Source organism: Arvicola amphibius, chromosome 12 (assembly GCF_903992535.2).
Source record: "Arvicola amphibius chromosome 12, mArvAmp1.2, whole genome shotgun sequence".
In the NCBI taxonomy this organism is placed as follows: Eukaryota; Metazoa; Chordata; class Mammalia; order Rodentia; family Cricetidae; genus Arvicola; species Arvicola amphibius.
Window position 1 is genome coordinate 20932173 of NC_052058.2, and position 18628 is coordinate 20950800.

Below are 18628 nucleotides of genomic sequence, written 5' to 3' on the forward strand. Positions count from 1 at the left end.
GAGCAATTTTTGTTCTTACAAAGAACACATTCTAACCCCCAGCACCCACATGGAAGCTCACAAACACCTGTGACTCAAATTCTAAAGGATTCAACTCCTTCTGACACCCATGAGCACTAGGCATGTACACGGTATTCACATGCACATGCAGGCAAAACACTCACGACTTCACTAAACATAAATCTAAAGGAAGAAAGAAGAAATCTTGTTACCAGTCCACAGATACTTCCACAGATAAAGTCTACTGAACTGTCAAGGAAAACAGCAGCAACACTTTACGGTCTCTCAGAGAAGGTAAGAGCAGCGAAAATGGCTTTCTAAGGAACTCTGATATCATTACTGCGCTATTCTCTAAGCCAAAACAGACATTGTTAAATGAAAGACCAAGACCTGTCAGGGATAGTAACCAAAGCATTCAATATAATTTAACCATAACACACACACACACACCTGCAGTTATATAGTTATATTTACATATATATATATATATATATATATATATATATATATATATATATATATATATAAACATAGGCCACAAGCATTTATTCTGGGCATTCAAGGTAAATTCATGATTTGAAAATTAACCAATATAATCCATGAAATCATTACCTAAATGATGGAGGACTCTCATTGGTTAATAAAAAAAAACTGCTTTGGCTTTTTGATAGGGCAGGATTTAGATCAGTAAAGTAGACAGAACAGAATGCTGGGAAGAAGGGAAGTTAGTCAATCGCCATGCCTCTCCTCTCTGGGAGAGTCACCATGAAGCCAGCCACCAGGTCAGACATGCAGAATCTTTCCTGATAAACCACCACCTTGTGGTGCTACACAGATTATTAGAAATGGGTTAAACAAGATGTGAGAATTAGTCAGTAAGAGCTAGATCTAATGGGCCAGGTAGTGTTTAAATGAATAAAGTTTGTGTGTTGTTATTTCGGGGTATAAGCTAGCCAGGCGACCGGGAGCTGGGCGGGACGAAAGCAGGCTACCTGCAGCTCCTTCTACACCTAAAGAAGAAACTTCAGCCAAGCCTAGCAGCTCATAATCTCTTATCTCAGCACTCAGCAAGCAACAAGAGGAGAACCTGAAGTCCCAGGCCAACCAGAACCATGCAGTTACAAGCCCCTTTAAAAACCTGAGGGCAGGAGCATGGCCCTGCATTATCAACACTTGGAAGGAGGAGGTATAAGGATTAGGTGTTCAAGATCAGCCTCTGCTGTACTAGTTGAAGGGCAGCCTTGGCTGCATGAGATCCTTTTGCAGTAAACAAAGAGAAACATGAAGAAAAGTCATGATCTTATCAACTAATGCAGGAGAATCCCTTAACTAAACCAACATCATTATTCAATTTTTCACCACATTAGAATAGAAAGAACTTTCTCAACTTTATTTTTAAAAAATGTAAAGCCTTCGCCTGGCATCATATTTAATGCTGAGAAAAAGGTCATGTCCCATCTACGATCATGAGCAAGGAAGTAGCATGTTCCTGAAAGGCCTGGATGGTGAAGTAAGACAAGGAAAAAAGCAGGAATAGGGGCAGGCCATAGTTTTGTTCCTGATTGACATGACTGTTTACTTAGCACATCCACAAGGAATTTCTAAAATCAGCAAGCAAATATGGGGAAAGTACAAAATATAAGACCAAAACATAAAAAGCCAGATGCTTCTGAAATACTAACAATAAGAAGGTAGAAGTTGAATTTTAAAAATTGCAAATACACAAAAATAATAAAATAGCAATTCAAAATGTTTATGATGAATTCTTTTATAGAAAACTGATACATAGGTTACATTAACATTGACATTTATACCAGCCTAGACTACCTAGTGAGAACATGTTTTGAATAATAAATAAATGAATGCATGTTGCTATAAAAATCAGTACATGTAGCTGAGAAGAAATCCAAGTTGACTCAACAGAATGACAGGCGCTCTCCGTCTTTTGCTTTAAAGACTCATTATTAAGAAATCAAAGCAAATTGCACAGTAATTAGGTGTCTGAGTATTCAATACTGACTACTTGGCAGGAAAAATATTTTTATGAGAAGACTCATGACTTTTGTTTAGTTTGAATTCTAAATGTCTATAAAATTCAAAGACACTTCTTAAAACCTTGGCAAGCCACAAATGGGGCTAAGAGTGCTGTAACACAAACAGTAAATTATTGACACCAAGATTGCATAAGGAATTTATAAAAATTAGACTTAGGAAGAAATGTATCATGAAAGAAACTGTATTATAGTAGAAATATTTATGGGTAAGAGACAGTTTAGAAATAAACACTTGGGAAAATAGCTAATTAAAAATACAATGAAATCTAGTCATTCTCACAAAAGCAATAAAAATTAAAAATCTAACAATATTGAGCTAAATATAGTGATTAAAAACTCCTTCCATTGATTAACCAGGAGCATTGGCAAAGAACATGAGATCAGACCATTCATTGCCTTTTAATTTTTAAAATGGTTTTGTAAACTGGTGATGATTCATAGAATTAATAAATATTTTAACAAACTATGCATGACATTTTTCATAAATTCTGCTTCACAGTGCTAGGCATAAATATTTTCTGTATGTATAAAACAGTGGGACAAAGAAATAAATAAAGACATCAACCTTTTACTTTAAAAGCAGTAGATCTTAGTTTTTGAATGAACATAGCCAAAGTAGTCTATGTTATTTTAGAAACTATCTTCTTAATATTTAAGCTGTCTACTAATTTGACAAATGTAATAGACTAAAAAATATGCCTCATGATTTTATATGTTACATTTTAATTGGTAGTATTTCTGTATAAAGTTAAATGTCTCTTTGGGCTTTCCCTAAATTATTATGTTTCATATCAAACAAGGTAAAATAAAACAAAGGAATTCCTTTTTTCGCAACAGTTGAAAAAAAGCAGTCTTTGGTGTTGTCAGAATAGTCTTAACCTTATGACTAATTATTAGCTTAATTGAAAGTTTCACTTTTTATAAAATTATACTTTATTGACCTCACTTTTTTTTTCCTAAGGAAACTTTATGTTGAAATTGGAGGTTAGAAAACAGTATAGCTCACACCTTTCTTAGAGTTAATCTTTTTGTTGAGATAACAACAGCTTCATAAGCCCTTGTAAAAAGTAATGAAGAAAATACGGAGGGATCCTGTGAAAGCTTTGCCTTACCACACACACGTAGAAGCATCTAGAAAATTATTGTGTGGTATCTCAACCAGAACATTGACATTTATTTCGGTAGTCAACTGAAACACATACCTAGCACCAGAAGGATCCTTTATGTTCAACATTTTAAGCCACACTCACTTTCATCCTCATCCATACCCTTTTAGCCCATGAAAAATATTAGTCTCTTCCCACTTTCTATAATTATATCATTTCTAGAATGTTGTGTAAACAAAATATAAAACCCTTTAGCCATTTTTAGTATAATTCTGTAAAGATTAATGTAGTTTGTTATATAAATCAATAGTGTGTTCCTTTTAATTGCTAAATAGTATTCTATGTTATTCTTATGCAACAGTTAGTTTAACCTTTCACTCATTAAAGAATGTATAAATTGATCCTAGTTTTGAGTCATTATGGGCAAAGCTATTGCATATATTAATAGACAGATTTTAAAATGAAATGTTTTCAATTCTCTGCTATAAATGCAACAAAAGTTAAAGTGCTAGGTCATAGCATAGTTGTGTTTTTGGTTTTTAGTAAAACATAAAAAGTTATTCTCTTAAGGCAGCTTAGAAATTTTACATTGCCTTCACCAGTGTTTATAAGCCCAACTTGACCAACTCCTCCTTCACACTTGGTGTTGCACAGGTTCCTATCGTGATGGATACATAATGATATCATAATTTCATTCTTTTTTCTATTACAATCAAAGTCCAGTATCCTTTCTTGTACCTATTTGCCATATGAATATACTCTTTATCCAAGTATTTAATTAGGTCACCAAACCTAATGCGAATTCAAATTTATTTTTAAGTTTTAGAACCCACACACATACATCATTTTTGATACATCTTCTAATGTAGCCACCACTGGCCTTGAATTCCTGATCCTCCTGCTTCTGTGTCTTACTATCTGCGGTTACAAGTGTGCTCCATAAGGCCAGTTCCTAAGAATAATTTATACTGTTTAGATGCTGGTCCTCATTTTCCCAGTCTAAATATTCCCTTTTCTAAAATGCTGGTATGCATTTTCTCAGTCTAAATATTCCCTTTTCATCCACTTTACAGGGTTTTCCATAAAGTCAAGTCTTAATTTTGCTAGAGTCAAATTTATTGTCTCCCCTGTATGAACCATATTTTTACTGTCATCCAAAGAACTGTTTCTAAAATAAGAGCCTAAAATTTTTCTCTCATATTTTTTCTAAAAGTTTGTAGCTGTGTGTCTTGTATTTGCATCCGTGTCTCATTATGACTCTTTTATTTAAGAAGTGAGACTTAGTTTCTGTTGCCAGCAAATCTCTAGTATCCCAGGACTATTTGTTAAAATGGATTTTTTTTTTTTTTAGCTTCTTAGATTTTGCCAAAAAGAAATGGGACACACTTATATATATTTTTTTCAGCTCTCCGTTCTGCTTCTTCTATTTATTTTCCAAGCTCTTTCTTCCATTCACTTATTTTTAGCTGCCCCCCCCCCCGTCTATGTTGCATCCATACAGTGAAGATTACCCAGCTCTAGACTGCGCATCTGGATCTGCCATCTACCATCCCCTTTTCTCTCGACCCTCTGCTTCCTTAGGACATGTAAAGCGTGCTTGCTCAGTGCTGCTCATGACCTTCCAGCTTGTGGCTGCTTTAAACCCTCTGAGGGCCTGTTCTCACATAGGTGCCTTCTTGGAATTGGCGCCCTTTCGAGCTCTCATCATGCACTTTGAAAGCATCCTGGTTCTAAATCAAACACATTTAAGTCTCGTTAAAACAAGGATATTTTGTGTCAGGCTGTGAGAATCGGAGTCATGTTTACGTGTTCTGGTTTAGGCAGCTTTTCTTTCTTATGATATAAGGCACAGGATATGCCTCCTTGGTTCCGGTAGGCAGAGATCCAGGTATCCTATTTAGTTTCTATTCAGGTGTCTTCAGTACTGCTAAGTGAGGGTTGGACTGCCTGGAGGGTGGGAAACGTGCCTTGTTGCTAATCATGGTAGACTTCTAAGGACACTAAAAGACTGTGGCCTGCTGAAGCTACCCTATTCATAGTCTTCTCAGAAATATCAAAAGTGAAATCACAGAGCATGTTTTCTTGGAAGCTCACTTCTTACACTCAGTTTAAGAATAGAGATACGCATGCCACCTGCTGAGAACATCAATCATTTGTCCATTTTAAATATCCCTTGGCACTCTTTATATGAATGAAACTCTTTTGTCTTCTAACCCACTGAAAGAGCTATGCATTGTCTTTATTTGGGGGGCAGCTAGGAATAGAGCTGCTATAAGCAATCTACCAGAGATTCTGTAGACATCAGTTTTAATTCGTTTGGTTAAATAAATAACAAGAAACAATGTGGCTAAGTCAAATATTGACCATAGATTTAACTTCACAGGAAGCTATCAACTGTTTTCTGGATTGAATACACCATTTTCCATGGGGGAAAAAATGAGAATTCTAGTTTATCTGCACCATTTCTTGTAACTATTTCTTTTTAAGTTTCTTTGAGACAGGGTTTCTTTGTATATCCTTGGCTGTTCCGGAAGTTCTATAGACTAGGCTGGCCATGAACTCACAGAGTGCTAGAATTAAAGGCATGTGCCACCACCATCCAGCTTCCCTCATATATTTTTAATTTAGCTTTTCACGTGTGTATATAGTTATCTACAGAAATTTAGCTTAATCCTTCTCTAAAGGGTAATAAGTGAAAGGATTTTCATGTGTTTATTCTTGTGTCTCTGAGGTGGATTATCTATTCAAATATTTATAATCTTTAACTGGATTGTCTTTCTAGTTTCAAATTTTGAGAATCCTTTACCTATTTTCTATACAAGCCCATTTTCAAATATGTAATTTGAAAATATTTTTATTCTAGTCTAATTATAGATTTGTATTCTCCTTATAATTGTTTTCACAAAATAAAAATTTCAATTTTGATGGAGGGAGGGTCAATTTTCCCTTTCTGGTTATGCTTTTGTTTTTAATTCCAAAAAAATTCTAAATTCTAGTTTTGGAAAATTTTATAGTAAACAATACATAGATGATAATTTAATATTAATTTTAATTACAGTTTATTGTCAACATACAGGTATCTGCTCATCAAAGAATTCTTATTGAAACTTTATGATGCGATGTAGTAGAAAGCTGCTTGCTCATTCTGGCCACTCAGACCCAAAATAACCACAGAAAAAACTGATTTAATTATATCACTGCTTGGCCTATTAGCTCTAGCATCTTATTGGCTAGCTCTTACATATCAATTTAACCCATCTCCATTAATCTGTATATCACCACAAGGCTGTGGCTTGTCTGTATCTGGCAGGGCTATATGGCTTCTCTTTGACTCTGCCTCCTTTCTCCCAGCGTTCAGCTCAGTTTCCCCCACCTAGTTCTACTTTGCCCTGATATAGGTCTAGCACTGTGATTATTCATTAATGGTAATCATAGCATACAGAGAAGAATCCCATATCATCTCCCCTTTTCTGTTTAAATAAAAAGGAAAATGAAAGGTTTTAAGTTTAACATAGTAAAATAACATATAACACAAAAAGCTATCAAGCAAAAATTACAGTTATAATATTTATATCTACTTTGTCTTTTGTCATAACTAAGGAAAACTGTAACTATAATTACAGATTCAACTCCATCAAAGTCTCCAGAAGGATATCATATTGTCTAAGTAAACAAGAAGTGTATTGTAAGCAATTTCCAAAACTCTAGGATTGATAGAGACATCTTCTTACCTGGACAGTCACTCAAAGTTCTTCTGTAACATTGGGGCATCCATCTTCAGCCTATAGGCCCATAGTATTTGGCAGACTTTTCCATGAAGCAGAAAATTTCAGAGACAGTTCTGCCTACATTGACAGTTTGTCAGTCAGTTTCTTCTGTGCCCTGCAAAATGTCTGGCAGATTCTTTCATGAAGCAGGAACCCTGAAGGACTGTCTCACCTTTCGGCAAGTTCAGTAGTCATCTCATGCATGTCCAGTTCATACAGCATAACACCAAGCAGTTCAGGCAAGAGCAGTTTCTTGCCCAAATGACTAGCAAACTCTATAATGAACCTCTTCGATGCCCATCTTCCTCTCGAAGCAGATTGGAGCTACCAGGAGCAGATGTGTCTCACTGTAATGGAAAATTCTAACTTCTTAGACATCTCAAGTGCCATATTCTGAAAGTTTTTGAAAGATTTGAAGAACACCCACCTTACTGAAATATATCTCTATATATTTAGAAAACCTAACTAACATGACTACAAGCTTGACTATTATAGATGATTATCTATTAACTTATATTTCTTCATTATATATTACATTTCTAAATGAACTGCACAAACACAATATCATAATCAAGAGCAGATGTATACATATAACAAAATTGGCCTTAAATTTGTATCAATATAGCAAGATACATACCAATAGAAATATCTATAGCATATCCCCTTTAAATGTAAACAAACATTTGTAAACAATCATTTAGGGATTTTGTGTGTAGTTCTCTCTAAACTGTTTCCTGCTGTTTATTGAGCAAAGTGATTTTTGGGGGGTGTTCACGGGAACCTTTTGGGGATCTTGGTACATCAAGCCACATTAGTCTGGAAGGATTCCACAAGTCCTCATTGTCTGTGGAAACAAAAGAAGAACCTCTTTTCCAAAGCAACAAATCCTTACACCCAAATTTTGAAGTCAAGGTACCTTTAGAGTATATATTCTGGTTTAATTTAACAGTCTGTACAATGAAATGTCTCTCTGTACTTAGCTCATTCACAGTCAAAAAATTCAAAGAAAACACAATAGTATGCATAATCCAGACTCTTTGTGAATTTTCCATCTTTATATGGCTTATTTTTCTTCACTCCTTTTAATCTATGACTGTCTTACTCTGTTTCTTTACAGTCTTTGTTTATTTTTTAATGACTTACTTCTGTGGGAGTCCCCTCTGTAAGTTATGAATATGTTTTTTTATTATTGGTTAGTAAAGAAGCTGCTTCTGCCTATGACACGCTATAATATAGCCAGGCTGCACAAGACAGAGACACAGAGTAGGTGGAGTCAACGAGAGATACCATTTAGCTGCTGAAGGAGAAAGACACTGCTTCCAGGGACCTTTCCGGTAATCCACAACCTTGTGGTGATACACAGATTAATAGAAATGAGTTATTTTAAGATATGAATAGGTTAATAAGAAGCCTCAGCTAATAAGCCAAACAGTGTCATAATTAATATAGCTTCTGTGTGATTGTTTGCGTCTGGGTGGCCAGGAAACAAACAATTAGCCTCTGTTTACAACTTTATAATCTTCTCAACTTAATTGTCTGTGCAGTTTCATCAAAATCATCAATGCAGACAGGTGGTACACCTTTAGTCACAGCAGTTGGTGGGGAAAGGCAGATAGATCTCTGTGAGTTCAAGGCCAGCCTGATCTACAAGTCTAGGACTGTTACACAGGGAAACCCTGTCTCAAAAAACCAAAAAGAAAAAAAATCAGCAATGCATATTTTTGTACAATGAACTTGTCCTATTCAGGAATATGGTGTTTCTCCTAAGATTCCCTTTCCTTTGTGCCTCTGTATTGAATGGTGTTGGTCCCCTCACATTTATCTTTCCCTTATTCACTTATTTCTAGGAATTTTAGCAACAAGCCATTTCATTCCTGGCTTCTCTTGTCTTTACAGTCTTCTCAAAAAAAAAAAAAAAAAGATGCACCATCCCCGAGGCTAGTTACTCTCCACTCCACAGGAGCAGAGATGTATGTGCTTATTGTGACAGAGCCCTCAGGATGCCTAGTTATCCTGCGGCTATCTTCTAGACATTACAATTGGAAAGAAAAAAAAAACAAGTTTTGCTTCTCCACCTCCATTCTTTAGCCTTTCTCTCCTACAGAAATTCTTCCCTGAAGTGTTCTCACATAAATGGCTCCTGGGGTCCTCTGAACCTAACAAATCTGTGGATATGGAAGTACAGCAGCCTCATCTATTTTGGGTGACTTGATGATACTGTGTGCCCATTCTCACTTATCCTGTCTGGGACTTGAGTTACCCCTTTGTCCAGTGTATCCATGCTTTATGCCTAGTCCTTTAATATTCACTTTGTTGTTATCTCCATTCTTGGATCCACTGTGGATATATTCAGTTTTCATGCTTAAATAACCATATTCTTCATATAGGTCTCAAACACACACACACACACACACACACACACACACAAATATTCTATGCTATCAATGCAGATATGACACAGAGACACCATAAAGAGTTTCAATTAAGTAAAGAGATGGAAGTTTCTAAATGAGGAAGGAAAAACGTGAAATCTGAAGTTGCTAAGATCTGCAGTAAGAATGAATCTTCTAACTGAAATTGTGAATAAGGAAAGAAATTCATGCTGGTGTTACTATTGCACCTTGGAGTGAAAATGTGCAGTCACAGAAAAATAACAAATGCATAGTTAATATAGAAAAGACATCAGCTCATGTGGTATGTCCGTTTGTGTTTGTGTGTGTGTGTGTGTGTGTGTGGTGTGTGTTCATGCATGTGCACACGTGGTCCACATGCACACATATACACACAGGCATGAGCAAGCGTGCAAGTTAGTGAGTGCGAAATGTAGAAAAAAATAATAGTTTGAACAGAGCTTCATGGGATGGAATGAGGTTTGGGATGCAGAGCTACCCCTTGGAATAAGAGGGGGCTTGATATAGATATGAATAATTTACATTGGCGTGGATTTTAAGGTCAATTTTTTATATGTATATGTATTTCTGATATTGATTAAGGTATTTTGATTGTATAGTTCATTTTAAAAACTGTAATGCATAATTAGGAAATATAGGTTGTTAATGGATAATCATCGATAATAGTCAAGCTTGTAGTCATGTTAGTTAGATTTTCTAGATGTGCATAGATATATTTCAGATAGGCATTCTTCATATCTTTCAAAGACTGCAGAATATGGCATTTAATGTTTTAATAACTTAGGGTTTTTCATGACAATGAGACATGTCTGCTCCTGGCAGCACCAATCTACTTCAAGAGGAGGATAGGCATCGAAGAGCCTCCTTATGGAGTTTGATAGCCATTTGGGCAAGAAACTGCTCTTGCCTGGACTGTTGCAGAAACTGGACACAAAGAACCCGCAAAGAGAGGACTGCTGAACTTGCCTAAAGGTGAGATGGTCTTTCGGGGTTCCTGATTCCTAAGAGTCTGTGAGACATTCTGCAGGACACAGCAGATAGTGACTGAACTGTCTTTGGAATTTCCTGCTTCATGGAAATGTCTACTGGACACTATGGGCCTGAAGGCCGAAGATGGATTCCCCAACAGTACAGAGGAACTTTGGGTGACTGTCCAGGCAGCGAGTTGTCTCTGTAATTTCTAGAGTTTGAAAGTTGCATATTTCTTGTTTACTTAGGTAGTATTATATCCTTCTGGAATCTTTGATGGAGTTAAAAAAATAAATAGTTATAGCTTTCCTTAATTAAGATGAAAGATAAAATAGATCTAAATATTGAAACTGTAATTCTTGCTTGATAACTGTTTTTGTTATATGTAATTTTACTATGTTAAAGTTAAAGTCTTTCTTTTTTGTTTAAACAGAAAAGGGGGAAATGATGGAGGAGTGTCTATGTGTTAATTTCATTGGTTAATAAAAAAACTGCCTCGGCCCTTTAATAGAACAAAAAATTAGGTAGGCAGAATAAACAGAACAAAATGCTGGGTAGAAGGCAATGAGGCAGACACTTCAGGCAGTCGCCATGCCTCTCCTCTCTGAGATGGATGCAGGTTAAGATCTCTCCTGGTAAGCGACCACCTTGTGGTGCTACACGGATTACTAAATATGCGTTGATTAGCTAATAAGAAGCTGAAACTAATGGGCCACGCTGTGTTTAAAAGAATACAATTTGTGTGTTATTATTTCGGGCATAAAGCTAGCCGGGTGGTGGGACGCAGCCCTCCACTCCATCTACAGGGGCTTGAGTAAAGGCTATAATAAAAGTTAACTCAGAGCTCTGTTGGCATTAAAAATGGCATAGGAGGAAGCAGGAGAAATGACTGATCACTCACCATCTTGAGGGCAAAAAGCACAAATGATTCATATAGCTATGAAACAAGAGTAGGCTGTGTTGTGAACTTGAGTTTGGGATGATTAAAACTTTAAGTGGAAATGCTCCATAGAAAATTAGAAACTTGGGCAAGACAACATAGAGGAAACATGGATCCTGAGTGATAGTTCTGCAAGTCAAAAGAAAAACGACTGAGGACTGGATCAGGAAATTCATGAGCCGCCATCGAGTAAAGAGCAGGAGGGAAGTATGTCGGGCAAACAAGAGCTAACTGAAAGAAGCCAAGAGCTTTCTTTCACTCCATGTATTAAATTGATTGAATGTAGTGAAGGTTTTGTTAATGGTTACACTTGGTTAGCAGTTGTTCTTGTATTCTCTGCTCACAGCACCTATTGACCTCATGTTACTTTATCTTTGGAATAAAGGAGAAAAATCTTTTCTATTTTCCAGGGTTTGAGAAAAATAAAACAATAAAATTTTACATTAGAAAATTTAGCATAAAATAAACCATGCTGGAAAGGATTCATAAATTATTAAAATCTATATGAACTTCCTAAGTATGTTTATATGATCCGTTTTTTTCTTCTACTAGAATTGAGATGGCATAGAAAGGTTACAATTTGTTAACATGCCCAAAGATTTTTAACAGTACTACAGATTCATAACATAGTTAGCATATGCAAATATTCCTCCATGAGTGTATCTATATTTACTTAGTCACTCACAGATTTTTAATATATGGATTATCTGAATATGAAACTGATTTACTATTAACCTCTTCATTTGCACACACATGCTCTGCCTGCAAAGTTCCCACCCTGTACAACATTGGTTCAATAAGTCTGCATCTGGGTGATGAACATAATTCTGTGTTAATCCTTCTCCTTTTGTCCCAAATCCTCTTTAAATAACTGTGTTCTTTTTTCCCCTTTTGGATCATTCCAATTACTTTCAGTCACTTTTTTTTTGCTATGAAGTTCACTGGCTTTGGTTATTTACTGGTAGCTCATGTAGCCAGGAGAGAAGAGCAAGTGACATTATGAGATTCAGGTATTTGAGCTGCTTGCTATAAGGTGTTAGATCAAGGCTTTTCTGATGCTTCCCCTTAGGATGAACTTCTAATAAAATGTGCACTCAGGAACAGGGATATGCAGAACCAAAGCAGACAGTCATGATTATATGATAAAAATTTATTTTCTAATAATTAGAACATTTCTTTAAACTAAGGCATGTAAAGAAAATAAAGGTATTGTTTTTCCTGCAGTAAATGTGGTTTGCAAAGGAAACATCACTCTTTGCTTCTTGTCCACTGCGTTACCAGAGTTCAGCTTCTGTCTCCCTTGTCTTTCAGCCTCTCAATACTGGTACTGCTCTTCAGTCGGGCCCTGCTGTGAATCAGTGGACGTGAGACATGGGGATGAGCTACTGAAAAGACCTTACGGTACATATGAGTCACTCGGACTTACCGGTTTGAAAGGTACTTGATTGACACTCTGTAGCTAGCCTGTCGGTGATCAATCTGATGCAAGTATGTTTTCAAAAATACAGCTCCCACTGGTAATTACATTAGCTAAAATTGTGGAAGAAATGAGAATAAATCATTCAGTGGGAAAAAACTGGTATAATTTTAGAGTTTAATTTTAAAGTTGTTTTGAAATCACAAAACAAAGACATAATGAAGAGAGAGCAAAAGCAAGGGCAGAAGCCACACTCCTAATCCATCCACTGTAATTCAGCCAGAGTGATGTCACCAGCGAGGGGTGGAAACAGGGTATCAAGACCTGTTTTACCCGATACACTTTGCTAACACCATTTCCGTTATTTTGAACACTTTTTAAACATGATCTCACTCTTATCCTAGGTTGGTTTGGAACTCATTATGTACACTGGGCTCATGATAATCATCCTGCCTCAGTCCCCTGATCTGTGTGAGCTACTTTACCAGGCTCCATTCTGAATATTTGCATGACCTTGTCCTCATACATCTCTTTGCCCCGTGTATTTACATGGACTATGTTTGGCATATTTTTGTAAAGCTCTGAATGTTGCACACATACCTCAGGTTAAAACCTTCAGTCAATTTCACAAGCAATAGGATGCCTGACATGCTTCTTCCCTCTGACTCCAGCCTCTTCTCCTGTCACGATCATGATTCAGACCCTCAAGCCACACTCTCTTTCTCTGTTGCAATAATTCAAAATCTAAATCCAGTTTTGACTTTTCAACTTACCACACTGTCTGCCTGTCAAGCTTCCTCCAAACCCAGAACAGGCAATGGCAACCTATAAATCAAGTCTGATCCATCACCCCTGCCTGGCTGTGTACACTGGGCTTTATAGCACATGGCCGCCCAAATTCCATTGCATACTGTCTCTAGCTTACTGTCTCTAGCTTTTTCTCAACAGTTTCAGAGCTTAATGGTGCAGACTGAGAACACACAGAATGATAAGGTTTACATACTTACTAACTGGACTTCTACAGGGAGAAAAAGTTGTTATACCCAACAAAGTTCGCCCAGATGAGAGCCTGGCTGCTTCTACCTTGTTACTCACAAGACAATTCTATTACAGTTGTGTAGCTGGGCAGTGAAAGGAGAAGCTTTCTCTCATCACACAATAAAAAGTTCCAATTACAATGAACACCGTGTCGTGCTACATTCTTGTCCTTTATTTACTATTTGGTGTGTTTGTCTGACTCTTATGTGCTTTGGGGTTTGTAGCATTTCATGCAATGCTTTAGAATTAGTGATAAATATAATTCATTGAGAAAGACATACTTTTTGTAAATGATTCCAGTGTTTGAATATATGGATTTTGCTGCTCTAAAACTCAAGCTTTTCCCTTTACATTATGATTTTTTCTAGTAACCACTGCAAAGAACAACCAACATCAAAACAGAACAACAACAAAAACATGTCTTGCTCCGTTCTGTAGATGTCTGTTTTATACACAGTGGAGACAGGTCACAAACCACAACTGAAAACATAGAAAAGCCAAGCAACCTCATGAAATGCACAAGACACATTTGTAGAAGGCACTGCAACTTAACTATCAGTACCGTACCACAGATACGTCCGCGACACCCAGGCAGGAGTATCTGGAAATTCTTAGGGGAAGAGAAGTTTGTCTGGGTTAGCCTTAGAACATGCCTCAAAGGATGTAGGGTTTTTTTGATTGTCAATTGTGTTTTTTCTCTTGATAGTGATCCCTCTTTAGGTTGTTGTAATCACTATTTTATATAATATATTATATATATTTGTATAATATATATATATTATATAATATATAATATATATATATTATACAGAAATGATAGGTAGAAAGAAAGAAATATGATAGATAGATAGATAGATAGATAGATAGATAGATAGATAGATAGATGATAGATAGATAGATTAGATGATAGATAGATAAATGATAGATAGATAGATGATAGATAGATAGATGATAGATAGATAGATAGATAGATAGATAGATAGATAGATAGATAGATAGATGATAGATAGATAGATGATAGATAGATAGATAGATAGATAGATAGATGATAGATAGATAGATAGATAGATAGATAGATAGATAGATAGATGATAGAATAATAGATAGATGAGAGAGAGATTGCTTTGAAGTATTTGTTTGCACTGTAAAGGTGTATCTCTGCATAAGGTGTCTTCTGATTGGTTTAATAGACAGCTAAATGACCCAATAGCTAGGCAGGAGAGAATAGGAGGGACTTCTAAGGACAGAGAGAACTCTAGAAGGAAAAGAGGCAGGAATACCAGCAAAATGCAGAACAAACCATATCATACAAAAAAGAGGTAACCGAGCCACATGACAGAACACACAGATTAATAGAAACAGATTAATTAAGTTTTAAGTGCTAGTTGGGAAAAATTTAAGCTAAGGCCAAGTTTTTATATTTAATAATAAATCTCTGTGCCATTATTTGTGAGCCAGTGACCCAAATGAAAATCCAATTACAAGAAATATTAAATTTGCAATGAACTGTGCTTAAGACCTGAATGCATATGTACTGGGCAGGAACTCATTCCTTCCCCCAAAATTTACCGAAGCATCTCAAACTTCCTAAAGATGAGCTGAACAAATCTAACAATAGACATGCCAAAGTTGACAGGGAAAAGCCCACAAATTCTCAACCATACAGAAAGAATTAAAAAAAAACCCTAAGAAATGCTGAGAGTGTGAGAAATAGTCTTCAGAGATGACCAAATAGCTGTCCAATACCACCTGGAGAATGTGCATGTAAATGACATTATTTAGAATGAGTGAGTTATGTTTAGGAATATATGTGTATATACATATGCATATATGCATGCAGCAACAATTAAAAGAAAGACTATGAATTTTAAAGAGAACAGGGGGCATATGGGAGTGTTAGGAGAGAAGAAAGTGGAAACAAAATGATTATTATAACCTCAAAAATAATAAAGAAGCAAAATCCATTAAATTTTATTTATTTATAATAAGAATATCTTACCTTCTTGTGTCCCAGATTTTATCTTATCAATTTTAATCCTGTCTGGTGCCCCACAGGAACCACTTGATCCCATCTAGGTTTCTTAATAGCCCTTTAAATAATAGCTTCTTTAAATCCCACAAAAATCCTGTATATGGCTGGTATGGGGGGGAAAATCCATAAAGTGTGACTATCGTTTAGGGAAGCCCAAATCTATGCTTGCAGGTGTCTTATCTTTCTCCATGAATGTTTTTCACTGTTCTAAACCTAGTGATTAAGCCTATATTCAAGTACAAGTGTGTGTGTGTGTGTGTGTGTGTGTGTGTGTGTGTGTTTACATATGCATGTGTGCAGTTGTGCATGTCTATGAATTCTGAAACCAGAGGACAGAGGGTGCCGTGCTCTATACTCTACACCTCACTCCTTTGAGCCTGGGTTTCATAGTGAGCCTGGAGCCTAGGCTGGCAGCCAGGAAGCCCCAATGCTCCTCCTGCCTCTACAGACTTTCCTCCCATCTCTAGACTTTAGACACAAGTGCTGCCATGCCAGCTTTGTACATGAGTGACAAGAGGTCTGACCTCAGGTTCTCATGCTTGCGGAGCAAATTCTTCTGTCCAGCGAGCTGTTTCCATGACCCATACAATACATTCCTTAAATCCCAGCTCTGCTACTGACTGCTACTCTGTTAGGCACTTTTCTACTGCTGTGATAAAACACTGTGGCCAAAGAAACTTAAAGAAGAAAAAAGTGGTTTGGTCTTAAACAGCCCCAGAAGGATAAGTTCATGGTGGCTGAGGAGGAACCTGAAAGTGCACAGCTTGAACAGAAAGCACAAGCAGGGAGAATAAGCTGGGAATGACCCACGTCTTTGAAACTTCTAAGCCTATCACTGGTAGCATACTCCACCAGTAAGGCCACAACCTAAACCTACACAAGCAGTGCTACCAACTAGGGACCAAGTATTCAAACATCTGACTGTATCAGGAAAATTCTCATCCAAATCACTACATTTTCTAAAATCTTTTCTGTGTTGAAGCCACAAGTCTTAATTTGGCCTCTGTCAAGGTCCCTAAAAGTCTAGTGGAACTCTTCAGGTTGCTGATGTTGGTGTGTGGACCTGTGCTGCCTGCCTCTGTCCCTGACAAGGCTGACACTCTCCAAAACTTATCCTTTTATATCTTATTCATCTTAAGTTTTATTTCATACATACTTTCTTCTGCCACTAAAAGTTTATGTCAAATGCTGATCATTTAAGTAAAGAACTACTAGTAAGTTGGTTCATGTGCTGCCCATCCCTGAGAAAGTGTGCCCCCAAAGTCTATTGGTTCCCTTTAGATCGCCATTAAAGAATAAGGTACTTAAAGTCCTTGGTAAGCCTAATTATTAACAATGGGTCTTGGTTCTCCCTGAATATGTAATGTACTATTAAGCAATTCTTGCTTGGGGTCAGACTAGCTCTAATTAGTTCAGACATCTGCAATCAATTTGTAGAGCTATAAACTGGGATGTAATATTAGATCATCACTAATAATAAGGACCCCCATGTTTTATTATGACTTTCAGGTAGCAAACATATGGAAGATAGGAAGCTGAGATCACACAGATGGAATTTGTGTCTCATGTCCTTTGTGGACAATTCCTCAATATTTTGAGCCTTAGTTTACGGTTTAAAAATAATAATGCCCATCTTTCCTGTAACTAAGAATTACAATGCACTAACTGCATGTAAAGCACTTAGAGCTGTACCTTGCTAATAGATGGAAAATACTTATAATGTGCTGTAGTTTCGATATATTTATGGAAGTAAGACACTGTTACATTGGTTATATTTTTATGAAGCTATTATGCTAGGAAATGGGACATACAAGAGATAAATTTCAGAGAACTGGGAGGACAGAGGAGAGTTGATAGTGTGAGCCAACAAATGAGCTCATGTACCCAAAATTAGCACAGATTCCCAACATGAACTATGACCTATCAAAAAGCTTGTTCTCAAGGGGGACTATTATTAAGGATCTCATCATTAATGATCTTTATGCAACAGGGTAGAGAAGAAAAATATGAGTAGCCCTATCCCTTCAAGCTGATAAAGGGCACTTAGCGATGTAAATCACAATGAGATCTGCCTTCATATAAACAAGATTTTGAATGGAAGATACAAGTTCCAGGCAGGCTACATCAGCCAACGTGACAATGAGGTGTCTGTCTCATGCTAAAAAGACTTGGGGTGTGGTAAATGTCTTCTTTTTTTTATATATATTTACCAAATTTCTTAGTACTGAAAACCTTTACTTTCCAAACTTATCCAATTTATTCTGTGTAATGAAATGAATAAAATCATATTCCCCCAAATTCCTCTCAGGGAGACTTTATATTTATTCAAAAGGAATTACTTTCTTTGGAGTATGAGACCCTAAGGAAATGCTCAAGTAACACAATACAGCAATTAAATTGTTCTGCCTAATGAAGGGATAAGGAATTTTAACAAGAGAGAATCTTAGAGAGGGAAAAAGGGGGGCGGTGAGGCAGGAAGATATTGGGGGAGTGGAGGCAGGAAGATATTGGGGGAGGGGGAGTAGGAAGGACGTGGAATGCCTATTGACTTAGTAACAGAATGGTGGAGGAGAAGATTGAAATACCTAATTGGAGTTCATGTGCTTGCTTTGACTGTGCAGAGGGAAGCCCTTTGTCGCCTTTCTTCCCTGAGAGATTTGAAGATGAATCTGTGTTGCTCACTTGTGCTTGTATGGATTATTGTGAAGACGAGGTGAGAGGCTGAGTTCTGTGTTGAGGTGAAGACAAGGATAAAAGAGAATATTGCACAGACTCATAACTCAGAGAGCAGAGCAGAAAAGCTATCCAAGTCAGAGAGCCATATTTCTTTAGAACTTCTCATAATGTTTTTAATGAAGCTTTAAAAGTGTCTCCTCTGTACTATAATATGGAAA

At 36.7% G+C, this 18628-nt stretch overlaps 1 long non-coding RNA gene across 2 annotated transcripts in view; it reads right to left on the bottom strand.

Moving 5' to 3' along the window:
• The window catches only part of LOC119827592, a 142426-nt gene that overhangs the window by 68182 nt on the left and 55616 nt on the right, over positions 1-18628 (bottom strand). Inside the window, exons 4-5 of one of the 2 annotated variants that reach the window (XR_005287692.1) lie at positions 12674-12777; positions 12452-12595 (exon numbers count right to left, since the gene is read on the bottom strand). This is a non-coding gene — a long non-coding RNA (uncharacterized LOC119827592). Of the gene's footprint in view, positions 1-12451; positions 12596-12673; positions 12778-18628 lie in introns of those variants that run through there. The other variant, XR_005287693.1, reaches the window with a different exon arrangement.